Below are 13,178 nucleotides of genomic sequence, written 5' to 3' on the forward strand. Positions count from 1 at the left end.
ATGTCCCCCTTTTCTTTGCTAGAGAATGAATTATGTATTCTTTCCGGGTATGTAACTTACCTATATAAACAGACCAAACCTGGGGGCCAAGGCTGGGTGGCAGTTACTCAAGGAAATCCGATGACAGTCCCCTGGGCCTAGGTCCTCAGTTGAGTTCCGAATAGCCTCTTTATTTTTTTTTTTTTAAGATTTATTTATTTATACAAGCACTGGGTACAGTCAGAAGCACGGGAGGGTGAGAGAATTCACCAGAGCCAGAGCGGGGAGCAGGGCAGGCAGAAGGACCGAAGTACACTGCTGAGGGGAGCAGCGGGCGGCAGGAGAGGTCTGCGCGCCATGTGGGACCCTCCTCCGGTGGCCGGGGAGCAGCCGGGGATTGAACTGGCGCTGCAGAGGCTGCAGGCAGCTTCGCAACCCAGCGCTCAACCGCTGCTCCACCAGGGGAGGCCCCCGAATAGCCTCTTTAATAAACTTCTCTTCTATAAACCTTCAAAGAAGAAAAAAAAAAGGTAACAGTAAAACAGCAATGCTGAAATAGGGATAGGCAGGTCCCAGCCCACCTATTCATTTTCTCACAACCTTCTTTACCTGCATGACTCCTAAGAACTTCCAGGACCCCAAGGAACCCAGTTTGAGGCCCTCTGACCAAGATGCTTACTAAGCTCCCTATTTTCCCTTGAGCAGTGCTCAAGTCCAGGTTTCCCTGGAGTCCCTGGAGGCCTGCTGAAAAGCCAGCACAGCAAGAAGCCTTAGATTGAGCAAGGTTCCTCAAGCTCCCACAAGATGTCCATGGTCACTAGGGGCCTGGGAGCACCACCTTCACTTCACGGGGTCCTCCCAGGAGGTCGCAGAGTTCACTCCATGCTCTGGCATGCCACCAAGCATCAGCAGTCATCTATGAGTTGACACTCTTGAGTCCCAACCAAATAGTGTGAGGAGTCGCCCCTACAGATCCAGCATGCACGGCACTGCTTGAACATGGAGCTATCTGCCTACACACGGGGGCTGATAAACGAGTGTTTGCTTTGGCAAGTCTTAAGCCAGACACTGCTGCTAATTGGAGATTGAGTATTTGCCCCAAGCCTAACACCCCACACACATTCGAGGAGAGGAACACCTGGGGTGGGGGAGGCAGCATCACTGTGTGGTTCAGAGTCAGGCTATGGAATCAGATGGTCTGAGGTCAAATCCCCCAGTCTGTTTTCTCATTTGTAAAATGAGAGAAATAATATTGACACCCTAGAGTTGGTATTTAGGGTAAATGAGAGCGCATTTAGGGTAAATGAGAGAGCTACATTATTAATACCACTTGGGCCTGTGTCTAAGTGATTGCCCTGCTAAGGAAGCATCGCATACAAAGAGCATACAAAGCTACAGAAAATACTGGAAGAGCACCACAGACATTCCTCAATCTGGATTTCATACATATCTGTCTGTTTTTGAATGATACATATTCTGGTTACAGAAAGATAGAGAAATTTTGAGGTTCAAAAAGATACTATCTGTCTGCTTCTAGACAGGATTTACTTCTTCTTTAGAAAGGCACTTGAGCCAGGAACAGTTTATCTTAATCCAGTGTGGATGAGCTGATTCAAAACTGGTTTCAATCTTCAGGAAGACTAGCCCACTTCTGATTGATTCACCCTAATATCTTATGTAACCCTTCAGTTGCCTCTGCCAAAAGCCTGGGGTATTTTTACCGAGCCCCTCTTCCTTATAAGCCGTGAACACAAATGTTTGTTTCCCCCCACTGTGGGACAGATGAAAGTTGTACTCAGTTTCTCAACTTAGCACTTAAAAATTGGCAAATGCCTGAAGGGGAAAGAGGTATTGAAAACTCCCCTCTGTAATTCTCTTCCTTCCTCAAATTTGGATCTTTAAGTCTCACTGTCTTGGTAGCTCTTTGATACCTTCAACAGATTTCTAAAAAATATTTGTTCCAGTGTTTCTAGTTCTCAAGGTGGGGGTTGATCTGCTACAAGTTAGTCTACCATATTGGCCATGAAAGTCTCTATTTGATGTTCATGCTCATTTAAGTAGTTTTTAAAATTATTCTGTTTTCCCATGCATCACTAATTCAAAGAAGGTCTTACTAGAGTAGTTGAAGGAAATGGGAATGCATGTTTTCCAGGCTATTCTAGCATCCAATTTCTCACGAGGCAGAAAGATAAAATGTAGGGAAGGTGTGGGGTTATGGATTAAGGTGAATCATTGTCATAAATCTAAGGGCCCGGTGAAAGAATGCAGGTCTTCTCAGAAGCTGGAGGTGTTCTCAGAAGCTTAATTCTCAAGAAATTTTTCCTCAGCAAGTTCACAGACTAGTATGATTAATGATAATTTTTCCTACAAATAATGCAGTCTAGAAACGAGGTAAGAGAGCCATCTCCTGGTAAGAAATATGGTGATGTATTAGAACTCTGTAGAGATCCTTAAACTGTATGTAACCTTGTGGGTGCCTGGAAAGCTGGGGTTTGGGAAAGTTCAAATTCGGTGGATTCCCATCCCCATCTTCACCTGACTGTCAACAAATGCAGCTCCCACTTTTGTCGTTTTATACACTGGGTTTCTGAGAGAGTTATCTGTGGTGTGGAATCTGAGAAATTGTTTCATCATTAAACAAGTTTGAAAACACTTCATTGGGTTCAACAGCTTCATCTTATAGAAAAACTGAGTGTTCGAGAGAGGAAGTGAATTTCTTAGAGTCATACAAATGATTCTACAAAATCCAGGAGAAAGCCTAGCTGTGCTGACCCCAGCTCTAGCACTTTCTATCACCCCATACTCTCTCACATCAAGAGTCAGTTTCCTTAAAGGTCTTTGCTATAGAAAAACATTTCTTTTAAAGAGCACCACTCTATACTTTTTTGTAGAGCTTCATGGGCTTTTCTCAAAAACTCCCCCTCCAACCCCACCATAGGACATGAAGTGATTATGACTGCTATCACTTTACTGATGGAAACTAAGGCAGCAAAACTAACTGCCCCCGGCGAGACCTGTGCTCTCCCATGAGACTGACATGTCCCATTTCCCATAAGACATTGACAAGTCATGACACTTGCTGGTCCCATCTTTCTCTTTGGTGTAAATGAGAAAACCAGAAGGCTGAAAATGTCTGCTCTTTATTGTAGGAGATCCTTCAGAGAATCCACCCTGAAACTGTCCCATGATTCTTTTTAATCTCTTGGGAAGCTAATGATTTCCACAAACCCAAGACAGGAGCTACACCTCTGCCTCAAGGGAGGAGAATAAATAACCTCAGTGCTATGGGTTGATTTATGTCCCTCCCCATTAATATATTGAAGCCCTAACTCCCCAGCATCTCAGAATGTGACTTTATTTGGAGATAGTCCCCTTAAGAGGTTAACTAAGGAGATGAGAGCCCCAGGGTGGGTCCCAATCCAATATGACTGATGCCCTTCTAAGAAAGCAAACACAATGTAACGACAGAGGGGCAACACCCCATCTACAAGCAAAGGAGTGAGGACTCAGGAGAAACCAACCCTGCTAACACCTTGATCTTGGACTTCCACCCTCCAGCACTGGGAAAAAATAGCTGTCTGTTGTTTAGCCCCCCAGTCTATGGCCCATTGTAGTGGCAACCCTAGTAGACTAATAAAATCTGTAAATCTCCTGCTTAAAGAAGCATGCTTGCTCTTTTGACCATGTCTCTATCAATAAATTGAGATAAAGTCACCCCTTAGAATGAGTAAGATGATAAGGGCACCAGAGAACCACAACCTCCAGCCTGGGAAAGGTCACAGCACATTCATGCATTGGCTGTCCTTGCAGGGACAAGGCTGAGATGAGACATCAAGGCCTCAGTGTCTACCCACATCACCAGCTTTGGAGCCTGGGGTTGCTGAGATCATTGAAGAATCCCAGTCTTGGCAGAGAGCCAAGGCCATACAGGTATGACATGGCACTGCATTTAGGAGGAAAAATTAAAGTGTGAAACCCATTTTTTTGTCCTTTAGTGTCCTACAGTTTCCATTTCATGGGAGTAAAATGAACCCAGATACCATCTGATGAAGTCACATCTTTGAGATAAAAAAACATACCTGCCTTCAGGCTGAAGGTACAGATGCTTTATAACTCAAGGAAAGAATAAAACAATGACCACCCAATATGTGGGATATGTGAATAAATATGTGTACAAATTTACAAATAAAGCCCTTTGATTAGGCAAGAAATTGTTGGTTGATCTTGGGTTGATAAGAAGCTGATGAGACTCAGCAACAACAAAGAAAATAACCCAGTCAAAAAATGGGCAGAAGAGCTAAAAAGAAACTTCTCTGAAGAGGAAATGCAAATGGCCAACAGACATATGAAAAAATGTTCAACATCACTTGTAATCAGGGAAATGCAAATCAAAACTACCATGAGATACCATCTCACACCAGTGAGAATGGCACATATTAAAAAAACTAGCAACAACAAATGTTGGCGAGGGTGTGGAGAAAAAGGAACTCTTCTGCACTGTTGGTGGGAGTGCAAACTGGTCCAACCACTATGGAGAGCTGTGTGGAGATTTCTGGACCTACTAAACATAGAGCTTCCATATGATCCAGCAATTCCACTCCTAGGTATTTACTTACCCAAAGGACACAGAAACATCAATTCCAAAGAACACCTGCACTCCTATGTTTATAGCAGCACTGTTTACAATAGCTAAGCTTTGGAAACAGCCCAAATGCCCAAAAATAGATGACTGGATCAAGAAGATGTGGTACATATACACCATGGAATATTACTCAGCATTCAAAAAAGATAAACACATGCAATTTGCAGCAACATGGATGGCGCTGGAAGGGATCATGCTCAGCGAAATAAGCCAAAAAGAAAAAGAAAAATACCGGATGGTCTCACTCATAGCAGGAATCTAGAAAACTTAAATAAGGGACCAGGAAAATGAATATAAGAAAGTGAAAATCAAAATCAACAAAAAACTATGAACCAGAGACACTTTTTGGGGGGTGGGGGGCGGGAGGGGAAGGATTGGGGTCAGAATGGGGCGTTTGCAATTGTATGGGGGAATATAAAAATAAAATTTATTATTTAAAAAAAAAAAAGAAATGTCAGCAATAGCTGGCGCGAACCACTGTCTGTTTCAAAGACTGTCAAAGGAGTATGGGCTTTGGAGCCAAACCTGGTGGATTCAGATCTGGTTCTTTCACCAACAGCTGTGTAACTCAGTCTCTGTCATACTAAGCTTTTTGATCTGTGAAAAGGGGATCATGGGCTGTGTAGAGTAAAAACAATGGTGTCAAGAATTGAGTGCACAGAGTAAAGGTAACCTATTGCTTTCAGTGTTAAAGTGGAGCCTTCCACTTGCCCCATCACTGAGGCCACAATGGAGTCTATACACACAAAGCAACTTACCCGATGTTGTTGACTTGCTGAATATTTCATCCAGTTTGTTAAGGATGAATGGGGCTCGAAAGAGTAGAGATTACTTTTGCTCAGCTTAGAAGAACCAGAGGGCAGTTTCCATCCAGGATGTCACAACGCTTAAGTCCACTTCTATGATGAGGCTGCATTTGAGGAGTATTGATATTCCCCTAACGCACCAAGACCCCATTGGTAACTTTGTTCTAGAAGCCGAAGTCCTTTGGCAAATAAACCTAAAGGAGGAGTCTGGTCAGTGAGCAAGAGTCACTAAGATCATATTGAAGAGAAACTCCAAATTCCTAATTAAACAAGAAGTGGGGCCAGCACAAGGAGAGATTCTCCTTCTTTTAAAACAGAACTCACTGCTCCTCTGTTCTAATTAAGCAACAAATAGAGTCTGTTCTTATGTGCGTTGGTGGTCTTTATATCATTGCCCAAGGTAAGAGCTGCTGAGAGTCTAATATCCCATAATTAGTCTCCCACTGTTGTTGGTACTTAAGCCAGACAAAATCCAACCTGCCTAGATAGGAGGCATAACAGACGACTGCTTGTATGATAAGATCTGAGAAAGCCCTATAGGCTGGCCTGCCCGAAAATATCATTTCCACATTTGTGTTAGCCACAGTCCCCAAGAGACATTTGTTAGAAGATACATAAATCTCCAGGGAGCTGTCTTGGCCCACGATCACTAATTCCTACCTTCATACTACTAGCCCACCTTCATTAAAAGAGAGTTCACATGAGCACTATGCCCAAGATGATAAAGCATGCATTGCATAAAAATGAAGGATGATATAAAAAATTTATAAAATAAAAATTTTAAAAATAAATTGAAAAAATAAGAGAGAGTTCAGCTGGGAAAACAGGACAAAGTCACTGATAGAGGTAAAAGAGTCAAGGAAAGATGCTAGAAATTGGCATTACCTGGGATCACTAGTTCTCAGAAGAATGCTAGACTAAGCCCTTACTTCCTGCCATCAGTTTTGGGTTCAAATCTAGCTCCTCCCCTTCATATCTCTGTTAATTGAGAAGAGTACTTACTGTCTCTAAGAAACAACTTTTGCAAAACACAGATATTTCTACTTCATGGTATTGTGAAGATTAAAGGTGCTCACGTAGAGAAGTACTAGAACAGTGTCTGACACTTCAATAACTATTAGCCTCCTTCTCTCTGTGAGCAGTACTGTGAAGTCTTCTGCTTTTCATAATGGTAACTTCTCCCATAGCTCCTCAATTTTGCCTTTGCTTTTCTTTCAATGACAGTTCAGGCAATACCTAAGTGTTTCAATTTACCTGCAGCAAACCTGGCCTGAACATTGAGGCTGGTGCCACTTTGCCAGTAACTCTATGTCATGTACTGGCAACAGAAATGAAGGCAAATATAATGACTTGTATGTCTTTTTACTCCCTGGGAACTACCCAGATGGGCAAATAAGACTCTAACGTAGAAATCTTTGTAAAATATTTAGAATCATATCTACCTTTATACTTCCTTGCAACACTTGCATTTTTAACCTCTAAAACAATAATTTTCTGTTTCACTATGGGGTGATGTGAAAAGTTGTAATATCTACGATCTATGAAATCCCTGCTGTTGTGAAATGTCAGATTTGCCACTAGGAAAACATTGTAGATTAATCCATACCCTCTTGGAGTTTACAGCCTAGGTGGGGAAGTGGAAATTACGTATAAGAAGAATTAAAGTATATCAAAGGGAAAATTATTAGGTGGCACATGAAAAGTGCAGGTGTTGAGTCTGACCAACATGTACCCTCAAGAACTTAGAACTGGAGAAAATCCAATTGCTGAGATAAACTATAAATCAACACAGAAAAGAGTTAGGATGTAGAGAAGTTTCCTTAAAGAGAGAGAATGACTCCAAGGCAAGGAGACTTGATCGCTACCTGATAGAAGGTATTCATCTCCAAGGAATGAAGGTGTCAATCTGGAGTATAAGTGGGTTCCTAAAAAAAAGAATCAAAGAGAGAGACATGGGGGTCTCTCTGGTGGCGCAGGGGTTAAAGTCTCAGCTCTATCAGCTGTTGCTAGCCACTGTGGCATGAGTTTCCCCAGTCAGGGAGCTGACCCACGTATGGCACATCAGACCTTTGCTGTCTTGCCCACCACTCCCGCCTCACCAGTGTATTTCAGTAGATTCACCTGTTCTGCTCCCCACTCTGTCTCTGGTGAATCCTGTCACCACCACCCCACCCCGCCCCTGTACCTCTGGCCTACATCCCATTTCTTGGATGCATAAATAAATTAAAATAAATCTTTAAAAGAGAGAGAAAGAGACCACAAAGCCAATGGTGATCCCCAAAAGCAGGATGCTTGCATCCCAGTGGGTACCAAATTGTCTAGTGAGTAATGGGGCCAAAAATAGAACGTCTAGTCTAGTTTAGCCTTTAAAATGTCCATTGTAGGGTAAGGAAAAATGTCAGGCTTTTCTGCCCTCCCGCCGTCAGGATAGATGATGGATCCTTGTGGTCCTGAATGCATGCCTGATGTTGGGCACCTGGAATAGGGTGTGGGCATAGGTAGATGGGATTTACCTGGGCTAAGACTGGGCTTTTAAGGGCAGCGTCACAGGGACGCCAGGAGAAGCCGAAAGAGAAGCCAAGAAAGAAGCAGAGCCATGAGAAGAGCAGAGAGAATGTGAGAGGTCGGAGAGGCCAGCGTGAAGACTTGCTGGGGGCTGGGAGGCTGACAGGCCTCCCAGCTCCCCAGCACCTCTGCCTGCCATGTACCCGCTAAACCCCAATAAAAGACCTGCAAAAGCCACTGAGGACTCTGATTCCTCCTTTACCCGGTCTGCATGGGATCAGAAAACCTGCACCGTGTCCATTCCTGCCCTGACATCCATACACCATTCTACTTTGTTATAGGCAAAATATATTATTCCAATAGAATATGATTTCTAAAATATTAAATAGATTTTATTGGGTGTTCATGCTCATGGGTTCTGGTGAAACCATGATGTAATAATTTAGAGACTGCTGCGATTGTTACATTGTTAAATATATGTTGAAGTCCTAATACTGGAGAGTCCCCAGTACCTCAGAATATAATGGTATTTAGAGATTAGACCTTTAAAGAGATAATTACATTAAGATTAGATGGGAGTGGACCCTAATCTAATACCTCTAACGTTCTTAAAGGAAAAGGAAATTTGGACACAAATTAATATATTGGGAAGACCAAGACACAGGGATGGCCATCTCCAAGCCAAGGCCTCAGAGCACACCAGCCCCACTGACACTTTGATCTTGGACTTCCAGCCTCCAGAACAATGAAAAAATCAATTTCTGTGGTGCAAGCCACCCCGTCAGTGTAACTTGTCTGTGGCTGCCCTATCACGTGCAAACAATCCTAGTGCTGAGCCCTGCTGGAAGGAGAAGGAAAATCTCTCCCACCTGAATCAAATCCTTTCTTCCTTAAGTTGTCCTTCAGGTGCACCAACTCCTAGCCTCACTGTTCCCAGTCTACATCCTGAGGGAGTCCTTTGTCAGAAACAAGGATGATCCTGTTGCTTGGATGTGCCTCTCCTGCTAATACCAAACTGCCTCTTTCTGCCCCTTCCCCTCTCACCTGACATCTGACTGTGAGACCTGTGTTCTAGCCCCTGCCAGGACTTAGGTCTGTGACTTGTCCAATGTACTAAGTTGGTGGTGTCAAGTATGGTGTAAAAATCCACTTCTAATGATTCAATCTTGCTATAACTTTAGTGAGCATGTGTTCCCAAAGTCTGCCAAATGACCTAGGCATTTTTGACCAAGTCCCCCTCTTCTACAATGAGCATCCACTGGGGCCTTTAAAAAATAAGATTTACTGAAATTGCTAGTTGCCAACATGTGTCCCTCTTTCACCTAAGCCCTCTTGGTTGGAGTTAACTTGTCATACTCCTGTAGCCCGAATTTTGTAATTACTCAGTTATTGCACAATCAAAAACTTTCAAGTGGTACCAAGTATCTGTTCTAAATTAGCATTACAGGTTTGAAAAGGAAGCCATTTAAAAAAAGTTCTAGGTCTATCCATTCTACATAAACCTTTTTCATGTAATTAGTCATATGCGTCACTATAGTTTTTCTTAGTAATTGACATGCACTGTATTTAAAGTTTTTGACAAAAATGATATTTTGGTTCCAATTGCAACTCCTGTGGGAAATAAGCAAACTCAAAAAATAAGGAAGTCTTCCTAGGAGGTGATATTGATCCCATGAGACACAGCAGACACTGTTGTGAAGAAAGTTCACTCTGTATGTGTATGTGTGTGTGTTTGTGTGTGTGTCTTGAGGCAAGATATTTCAATTCTTTGATCTCAGTTGCCAAAATGAAGTTAAAACAGCTTCCTTACCTTGTTGGTGTAAGCATCATGTATGCTATGCGGTTAAAACTCTGAAATAATAAAGAAATAATTTTTTAAAAGAAATTAAAAGTTGCATGGCACAAAGGCATAAATCTTTCATTAAGATCCTGTGACAAAGTGAGGTACGGGGATATTTAATGAAAGGAGACAATAGCAGCTGATTTTTTTTCATGCCAATGGGCAAAGTGGTTTCTTTTCTCATCACAGAACTATGGGCTGGTCAGAGGGAAAAATGGGGATGATTTTAGCAAATAATAACCCAAAGGTCTGAATAAAATTTGCAAAAACAATTGATTTTCTTCCCCAGGAAGTGGCGCGGGCAGTTGGGCAACAAAGGGGCAGGGGCGATTTTCTGCTCCATTTCTACAACAGCAACAAAAACATGATGGTGGAACACAAGGCCAAGTGGAAATCTTCATTTCCTTCCTTGGGGTAGAAAAACACATCCGTTTATTAGTCTTTAAAAACTGTAACCACAGATTGCAGCAACAAGAGCTACAGAGAAAAGATTAGTTTTGTGTGGAGCCAAGCATATGTGGCAACCTAATGAAAAGAGGGTTCCCATATGGAAGAGCAGCAGCCAGTCCCTGGGAAGACCAAGATGAACAAAGAACTCTCATTTACATTGGAGATGCTGACATGAAGTGTGTTTTCCTCAGGAGACTGGGGAGCTCCCTAAAAAGGGAAGATTAATATGAGTGGGGAATATGAACTCTCTCTAGCAAACCATGTCCATTTTCTGTCTGGGGTGAGCTCTGAGTAATGAGTGTCCCTTGACCCTGCCCAGTTCCTCCACCTGTTCCCCAACTCTTCCCATCTTCATTTTTTTTTAAGATTTATTTATTGATTTATACAAGCACTGGGTACAGTCAGAAGCGTGGGAGGGTGAGAGAATTCACCAGAGCCAGAGCGGGGAGCAGAGCAGGCAGAAAGACCGAAGTACACTGCTGAGGGGAGCAGCGGGCGGCAGGAGAGGTCTGCGCGCCATGTGGGATCCTCGCGGTGGCTGGGATCAAACCGGCATTGCAGAGGCTGCAGGCAGCTTTGCAGCCCAGCACTCAACCACTGCGCCACTGGGGAGGCCCTCCCATCTTCATTTGACATGCAGTGAAATCTCATGTCTCCGGGCAAGAGCTAAGTCCACCTGAATTCATTTTATAAAAAACTGATGTTTGCCCATTTGAATTTCAAACATTTGTTTATGTAATTTTTTAACATTATTTGTAGAAACTTCTTCAAAAATAATGTCTGACCTGCCTCTCCACATACACTACTCCTCAGTGAGATGCAGATGAATGAGAAAAGAGCACAGAATTTGCACACAATGCATGCTAAGCAGCATCCCAAGCTTGTGCTTTATTAACTTATTTCTAATTTGAGGTCATCAGTGTGAGCATTACTAATGGAAGGATGTCTCAGTAAAGGCAGACGCGATGGAAGAGAAAGTTGGAGAGAAATGAAAGGCTAAATATTCTTTGAGTGTTTGTATTTTCCATCTTCTTCCCCCTTCACCATTAAGATATTAGTGCTCGTTACTCAGTGTTCTTCACTACATTACCTTGCTCACTTGCCAATGTCTTCCCTGAACAACAGAATTATTCATATAACTGCCCACCAGCAATCCCCACAATCACATTGAATAGGTAACTCAACTGAACACTCTTGGACACAGCACCTGCCCAAATTCCCCAAAACACTTCCTCCAACTTTTCCCCATCCTGGCAAGGGCGACTACATCCTTCCAGTGGCTAAAGTCCCGAAACTCAGTCATCTTTGACAACTTTCTTTCCTCACTCCTCACCTCCAGGCCATCAGCAAGTCCTGTAAGCAATACTTCCAAAATATGTCACTTCTCCCCACCTCCACTGCTACCACATTGGTCCAAGCCACCGCCTCCTTCTTCCTGGATTATAGCAAAGCTAGTCACCTGCCCTCCCAGTTTCTAACCTTGTCTCCTTGCTCTCAGCAGAAACAGTAGAGTAATACTTTTACTGATATCATTCATCAAGTCAAACTCTCTCTGCAACCTGTTAGGCCCACACAGTCTGGATCCCCATTATCTTTCTGACTTTCCCTCATATTCTCCCCCATCATTCACTGAGCTTCTCCCACTATTTTTGGCTACCTTACTGTTTCTCATATTGTTTCTACTTAGGGCCTTTTTATTCACTACTTCTGTCAGAATGCTATCCACCTAGATAAGCATATGATTCATCCCTCCACTTCAGCTCCTTACTCAAATACCACTTGATCGCAAGGCCCACCTGGCCATCCAATGCTGTTTGTCTTTCTTTCCTAACTCTGCTTTATTTTAATGCATTGCTCTCCAACATGAGCTATAGTTTGCCTATATATTTTCTTTACTGTCTGTCTCTACAAACAAAAACATAAGGTCCATACGAATAGGATTTGTTTCCTATCTTGTTCCCTATTATATTCCTAGCTCCTAAAGCAGTACCTGGTGCATAATTGGTCATCAGTAGAGATTTTTTAGATGAAGATTTGTTTACTGTAGCCATTGTACACATCTCTAGACATGTAGGATAATAATAATGAGCACAAATCTTTTAAGTCAGACTAATAAGGATTGTGAAACCTAGACTAACTCCATATTAGTTGTGGGACCTAAGACAAGTTAGTACAAATAAAGGTAGTACAAATGAAAATAAAGGTAGTACAAATAAAATTACTCTAAATGGAGTTTTATCAATTAGGTATGATAATAGACCAAAAAAGAGCATGAAATGTATTGAGCGCAGAATCTAACAAACTACAATCATCGATATACGCGCATCGTTATGAGCATCACCCTCACAGCCCCTGCCACAGGAATGGTCTTTGTCATCTTTTGCTCTAGGCCACAAAATTCCCAAGTCATCTCCCTGAGTTTAGTCTTCCCCAAACTCTAACGTCTTCTACACACTAGATCTTCCTAAACATATATCTGATTGGTAATGAGGATTTTCAAAAATCCTCTTCACCAAAAATGTAACAAGAAACTGGCAATAAATTGTCAAATCAACTTTTTCAGAAATCTGGAAATTAACCAAAGACTTGTAGTAAACTGGGAGTGTTTGTTCAATATAAATGGCTACATGTTGGTGAGAACAGTGACCTTTATGATGTTTTAACTTGTTCTTTCCAATCTCCCCATCTCCAATTCCTGTAAAACCAGCAGATTGGCAGCCATCAGGAAGGTTAAAATAGGGTTGGAGCTCCTTTAAAGACTCATTCCCAGGGGACTGCTATTACTTTATCTTTCATTTAGTCCCCCAGAAGACTCACTTGCAAGGCCACCTTTATTCAAACTGCCTTGGACGTCACGTGATGCAAGAAGTGTTGTTTTTGTTTTTGTTTTTTTTTCCAGAGGTGTTTGTCCAAAAAAAAAAAAATAGAGGTAATTGTTTAACTGAGGTCCTCAATA

The sequence above is a fragment of the Talpa occidentalis genome, unplaced genomic scaffold, assembly GCF_014898055.3.
Source record: "Talpa occidentalis isolate TD23 unplaced genomic scaffold, MPIMG_talOcc4v2.1 talOcc4.5, whole genome shotgun sequence".
In the NCBI taxonomy this organism is placed as follows: domain Eukaryota; kingdom Metazoa; phylum Chordata; class Mammalia; order Eulipotyphla; family Talpidae; genus Talpa; species Talpa occidentalis.